We start from the raw sequence: 6,985 nt of genomic DNA, 5'->3' as shown, positions 1-6,985 counted from the left end.
AACTCTTCGAGGTCAGACATTTTTCCAAATTCCAGTATCGGGGTTTAGACAAAGAAACCTCACAGAAATCTCAGATTTTTACATTTATCAAAAAAAAAGCCAAATCTCAGTCTTAACATGTTCAGTGAAAAGCAAAATAATTGTTTGGCCAACATTTTTTTCCTGGAGTTGTATAAGCACTTATTCATACACAGAACTACTACACCACGACCAAAGGAAATAATTCTTTTAAATCTTTACAAGAAAAATTCTTTAAATATATATGGCTTGCAAAACAAGCAGCAAGATGATGTTTTATTAAATGGATTCCTTTTCAGTGGTTAAATTTTTGGAGCTCAGATGGTAGAAATAACTGATTTTCAATGACAGCATATATCTTTCTTGTGTCTGATTAGCTGTTGCCATTATTTATGGCTTTGTGCATGTGATAGAAACATAGAGAAGACAACATGAATCTTTCTGCCTCTGCTGACAGGCCAACTAATCCATTACTAAGTCCCCTCCATTCTTATTCCACTTACCTGTAAACCAATAGTGTCAGCGCTGAATTATATTTGATATTGAAACTATTGATGAATTGCAAAGGTTAAAATTAAAGTGTGATTTATGTTGTGATCGGTAGCACGGTGCTAGAGCACCAAGTGATCTGTGCAAAATTATAACCATAAATACACTTCAGGCTCTGCTTTAGAACCTCTGCCAAACAGCTCCACTCTTCTTCTGTTTCCTTCTCTGTCCCCCTTTCCTCTCTCTGAGGCTGGAGCAAAAGAAATGCAAATAGTTTTGCTGATAAAGATCATAAACTGCCTGGTTTTGATGACTTTCTGAACAAAAGGATGTTGCTCTATTTCCCTGGGGACTCATCTGAAATACTGCTGCAATCAATGGGAAAAATATTGAGTGCTACAACATGTACTCAGCTTCTCGTTTGACAACAGTTTATAAAATTCCAGGTATAATTCACTGCAGTTCAGTAGTGCTGGACATCTTTACTATGGCAAAAAATACTTAGCAAATGAAAGAATTATTTCCTCAAACTGGAATAAAAAGTGTCCATAAGCCTCTGCTCCCTTTGTGTAGGCATCCGTTTCTCAGAGGGTATATTTAACAAAAGTGAATGGTGCGTTTTCTATATACACAATCTGTACTTTACAAGGAAACATTCCTAAAATATCTTTCTCAGAAGAAGGTTGGAAATCATTATCCTACCCATATCTCCATTTCCTGTATCCTTTTTCACTTCAGGTGCAGCACCAACAATGCAGGACTCTCAATATCACTAAAAACAGGCTCATCCTGCAGATCTGCACCTCGAGAAGAAAGGTTAATAAATTCCCTTTCCTCAGCAGATCTCCCACTCCAAGTTGCACAGCAAAAAGGAGCTTAAAATGCACTTTTTTGGGTGTATCTTCAGCCAATTTGTCCATGGCATGATGTTAGAGAGCTGCCAGTCCTCGGTGTGCAGATTGCAACTGCAGGAAAAAAGAGTCAGAAAAAGGCAAAGCTACCAATTTCTGGGAAGAGCAAGACCAAATACATTCATCCTTTCTTTGCCAAATACAGAATTATAGAATCATAGGATGCCTTGGGTTGGAAGGATCTTCAAAGGCCACGTAGTTCCAACTCCCCTGTTACAGGCAGGGACGCCTTCCACTATCCCAGCTTGATCCAAGCCTCGTCCAACCAGGCCTTGGGCACTTCCAGGGATGGGACATCCACAAGATTCCTGTTCCTGTGCCTCACTTTCACTGTAAAGCCATTTACCCCTGTCCTGTCACTACCTAGCACAAAAACATGTGCTAATTAAAGCCTGAGCAGAGAGCACAGACTGAACATTGTGAGAAAACAGCAAAACCCCACGAATCTCTTACCCTGGATGACAAAGGTGCATCGAAGAGTTTCATTGAGAAGTCTTTGTAGATTTAGAATGACCCAAAATCCCAGGCTGAATTCCTGAATCTGCTGCTAAAGAACTCTTTTCATAAACTAATCCCTATGATGCTGAAAGTCACTTCTGTAGTGAGAAGCACAGGATGTGACACGCGTAGCACCAGGTGTGACTTGGACAGGCAGGGACAGCAGAATTTCTGTAGCTCTAAATCAAATCTTAAAGAAATATCTCTCCTGATATTCCCATGCTTTCATCTTGTTGAAATTTATGCTTGGCTTTCCTGCAGTAATTTAGTGCTTTTTTTAATAAGGAAGCAGCCTCTACTGGAGAGCAACCCAAAGGGAGAGATTTGTTAGCGCAGCCCTGATTTAATTGCACGGAGGTTTTGCACTTCTACAGGTGGTGGGGGAAAAGTAGAAACAATGACAAATGAATAAATTCAAACTGCACAAGGAGTATTTATTTCTCTGTTTACAGTTTCCAGTCACAGAAGATGTTGTATCTATTGATCCTGACATTCTGTGTGCCAAGGATGAGTTATTTCGTACACTGCTCCCCAAGCACTGGTCCACACCTTCCTGACAGAAAAAAATAATTTATCCCTTTAAAAGTGTTGCCTGGTCATCTTTTGAGGTTTAAAGGCCAGTTGATCTACTGCTCTGAGTTCTCATTAAAGGGACTGGATGGCTCTTTTTTAGACACCAGGAAAAGGGGAATATACAGCAATGTATCTGCCTGTCTTGGTATCTGTCTCAGTTCAACAGAAAAAAAATCCCCACAGCCAAAAGATGTGTCCAGAAGAAAGAAAGTGTCTTGGGATAAAATTAATTCCCTTACAGTTAAGCACAACTGCCAAAATTTGTGAGATTTACAGATATCTGCAATTTTTTTTAACCCAAACTAGATTATCTACATTTACATGAAGAAAAAAAAAGTGTGGCTTTGACCTTCATAAACATTACCAGGATCTTTGCCTCATTTTACCCTAGGAAGAAGATTCAGGTTTTGGATAAACTCATAAATCTAAACTCCATGTATATGTTGGAGCAAGAACTATGCACAGCTGAGAGAAACAAATGGTATTTTGCACAAAGAAGGAAATGGACAAAGTTTCCTTCCATTTGTTTTTAGAATAGCTCATTTAGGTTATGAAACAGCACAACAGTGCTGGGCCATCTTTTCAGAGCAAGCCCTTAGTGTACCAAAAATGGTGGAAGTTTATAGTGAATTTAAATGAGTGAAAATTTTCTCACTTAGTCCAACGAAGGCTGTTCCCTGAATTGCACAAATGACCATGATGTAGCTGGAACGTTACAAATATGGAGTTCCTAATATGGAAGCCCAGGGAAATGACACAGTAAGTGACACACAATTTATAAAGTAAACAGTAGGGCTTTTTCCCCTAAGTTGTTTCTTTAACTGCATTGATTAGCAATTCATCATCCTATTTAAAATTCAATATTAACAAAATTGTAATGGATCAGCCTGACTCTGAAATCAATTCCATAGTCATAGCCATGCCCTATTATGAAGTAATGGCAATGCTAATTTTATTCTGCCAAATGTAAATTGAGTGATTTATCACACCATTATACACTTACCCCGCTCCTTCAATTGGTTTCAAAATAAAAGGAGGCAAAAAAAGAAAGCTCAGGGTTACAAGTCCCCATTTTTAAATTAAGCAGCACTGAGTTTAGCCAGTCAGTCCATATAAAATGCAACAGAGAATTTTAAGAAAGGAGTAGGAACCTGATCCTGCAAGTCATTCTGACTTCAGCCTCCCTAATTGCCTCTGAGCATGGCTGGGTTTTACGTCAAGTGAGAACCCAGCCCTCAATCTCTGTTACATCTCAGGAGGAGATTTAATAAATATAGTGCAGGACTGAGAAACAGAAAAGGTTCTATTCCATCCCTGATTCAAGACTCACTTGCTAGCAAGGGGCTCAGGTGTTTGCTTTATGGTAAAAGAACATCCCATGAAGGCATTTCAGGAATTTTTGGAGACTTAATTAAGAAAACTTTCAAAGCAGCCACAGTTCTGTAAGTAAAGCAGGGGTGTTCACAGAGGTTGCCATTAACAGTTTTGCAGACCAATGTCCTCTCAGCAGCCCAACAGCCCAAGTTTAACCGACTGGAGCTGAGTTAGGAAACCCAAAACATCAACAAAATGGAGCCTGATGGAAACCAAGGGGTTTTTTGCCAAAGTAAGGACAGGAAAACACCATGGCCAGAGCAGGCAGGGAATGATTTAATGATCCAAGGCCAGCTGGATCCATGGTGCAAATCAGGTCCTGCCATGCTGAACCACTCTGTGCTCCACTGCTTCTCAAAGCTGCCAGTCATAAACCCTTTACACAACACAGATTCCCACTGCCTGGAATACCAGGAAGACTCCTCTGGCTGTGAGCAGCCAGCTGGGGCAGGCACTGCCACCACCCACCTGCCACCGACGTGATTCCACCCACACAACAACCCCCAAATAAAGTGCTTGGCCTGAATTAACTTCTAGAAAAAAACCCAAAATATTCTGTTTACAAAGCACAAAAATGCCCCAAGTTTCAGCCACCCCTAATTGCTGTTGTGAATAATCTTTTCCAGGCCTTTTTCATATTCTCTAAATCTGTCTCTTACCCCAACTTTTTGCATATCAAATTTGCTGTGAACAGAAGAAACTAATAATATTACAGCTGCTAAAGGAGCTGGGATGTCTGAAAAAGTCCAGCCATTAGTGTTTTGTGTTATTGAGCTTTTAAGGGGTTTGACTGCTGGCATTATGCAAAGTACACTCATTTCAGTCATTGCTTTTGTGGCTGCCACATTTTCACAAGGACGTGCTACAGGGCCTGGGGCATCTCTAAATAATGATAAAAAAGTCGAAATAAGAGTTATTTGCCTTATAATTATGTAAGAATAACTCTCAGCCAACCTCAAATGATAACATATATTAAACTTAAATAAGAGCCTGGGTTCTTGGCAGAAGCCTCGGGGATTGATGTGATGCTGTGACAAATAAGCAGAAGGGCAATTGTTAAAAAAGCGACAAGAATGACTTATTTGGTTATAATGTTGGCCCTGTGTAACCTCATGTTTGTTTCACCTTTTTTTTCCCTAATTATTCCTGGTAGAAGGAAATGCCTGAACCAAGTTTCAAGACCGGGACAATTTTTGAACTCCCTCAGAAAAAGCCCGATTTTGACATCTTTGAACCACAACCAAGTGCACGGGATGGCAAACAGTGAGTAGGTATTCCTAGAAAACTTTTGAAAGTGAATATATCCAGCAAATTTGCAAGACTTTTGTTGAAGACTGGAACATTTTTTTCATTTCAGTAACCTGAAAATAAGAGGGATGAGAATGAAATAGAATCTAACCTTGAAAAACACAAGAAACGGCAGCAAAAAGGAAAAAAAGGATGAGTGCAAGAATCCAAGCTAAGGTAGTAACAACAATAAAACAAAAGGGAGAGGAAGAGAAAGAGGAGGAGGAGGAAGAGGAAGAGGATGGATTCTGTGTTCTAGTTAAACACACAGCCTGCATTTATCCTTGAGATCTTCCATAAGTCTGCTTTCTAGGCAATCTATTTAAAAAAAAAGAAGAGCCATGGATTTTCCTAGAATTCCTGTGCATCAGCACCGGGTCAGAAAGAGGTGACGTGCATGGATGGGGACATTGACCCTCTGCTCTGCAGGACAGACATACCCTGAGGGTCTCCTTGCCCTCCTCCCCTCCTCAGCTATTCCAGTCTCTTTGAAGAGAACTGACCTTCCTGGCGCTTTCGGGAGATGGGAAACCTCTGCACCCTCTGGCTCTGCTCTCTGGGTATCACCCTCGTGCTGGAGAGCTAATTTAGCTTTAAAAGCCCTGAACTCCTTTTGATCTGCCAACAGCAAATGCAACGAGGTGGCAGGAGACAACCTGGGCAGGAGATGAGAACGTTTCCCACGAAGCTGACTCTGGTTTGTGATACCTCTGGAATTCAGAGCTCGTCAGGCAAGGAACAGTAATTTCTCAGACGAAAGCTTCTGTCTGCACAGTGCCCTGGGGGCAGAGGGGCAGCTGTCCCCTGGGGCAAAGGGGAGTGTGGCTGGTGCTCCCACGCAGGCAGTTCATGCTCTAAGTCACTTCCTTTGTCACTGGTGGCTTTGGGAGTGACACTTTAAGTGCTCAGCCATTTGTCTCATACTTGCAAATAATGCAGTCAAACGCTCCAAGGTGCTTTATGCAAAAGCTGTGGAGTTGTTTGCAATTAAAGAGCCCATTTATATCCATATTCCTCTGGTTTGACCCTGCCTGAAAATGGCTTCATCAAAAAAAAGAAGGAAAAAAAGCTGTTAACTGCGAGCATTCTGGGAAGCAGGATGGAAATATCAAGTTATCATCAACCTTAGCTGGTTTGATGCTGCACAGACCTGCAGTCCCAAAGTGCGGCACAAGGTCAACAAAACATTTGTGGGATGAATTTCTTGCTCACTGGTGGAGTGAATCTAAATCTTTACATAATACCTGGAGTTTTGTCAATGATTTTCACAGCTGTGGACCAGGTCTGAGCCACTCATTTCCCTTTTATCCCATCCCGATTGTACAAAAAGTGTTCTGAATTGCTGAACTGTTTAAAAATGGTGCCTTTCTGCCAGGCAAAGTGGACAGGACTCGATTGTAGCAGGAGAGACTTGCTGTTGATCATCTTCTTTTCTTCTAACAACATTTCAGATGGCAAAATTCAGTGTGAGTAAAATGGATTAACTGAAGCAGGTTTGCAATTGAGGCAAAAGCATGTCAGAAAAACAGACTTTTTTGCCAAAAACCTCTAATTTCACTGAAGCAAAGGGTGAAGCTGAAGTTCCTGTACATTCAGATCACCTTTTGCAGGGCTAACATTAGTGTTCTGTGTGTCTGATAAAATCCTTCCAAAGCTGTAAAAGAGTAGCCCTTAACAACTTCCAGTGATGCTTCTACAGAGGTTGGAGTCAATCATCACAGGGCTTGGAATTTGGAAATTTATGTGCCATAGACACCCAAGGATCACAAACCTCAGCCAGGAATGCCAGCGCTGCCTTATCTGAAATTAGAAAAAAAATAGAAAAATAGAAGGAA

The 6,985-nt window shown here is 40.9% G+C and overlaps 1 long non-coding RNA gene across 1 annotated transcript in view; it reads right to left on the bottom strand.

Annotated features, from left to right (window-relative positions):
* Positions 1-2,325: 2,325 nt before the first annotated feature.
* LOC125331045 overlaps positions 2,326-6,985 on the bottom strand; it is a 46,423-nt gene continuing 41,763 nt past the window's right edge. The window contains exon 16 of the long non-coding RNA XR_007205835.1: positions 2,326-6,950. This is a non-coding gene — a long non-coding RNA (uncharacterized LOC125331045). The remainder of the gene's footprint in view (positions 6,951-6,985) is intronic.

Source organism: Corvus hawaiiensis, chromosome 10 (genome assembly GCF_020740725.1).
Source record: "Corvus hawaiiensis isolate bCorHaw1 chromosome 10, bCorHaw1.pri.cur, whole genome shotgun sequence".
Taxonomy (NCBI): Eukaryota; Metazoa; Chordata; class Aves; order Passeriformes; family Corvidae; genus Corvus; species Corvus hawaiiensis.
The sequence above is the reverse complement of the archived record's forward strand: the minus strand, read 5'-3'. Positions and strand labels throughout refer to the sequence as shown.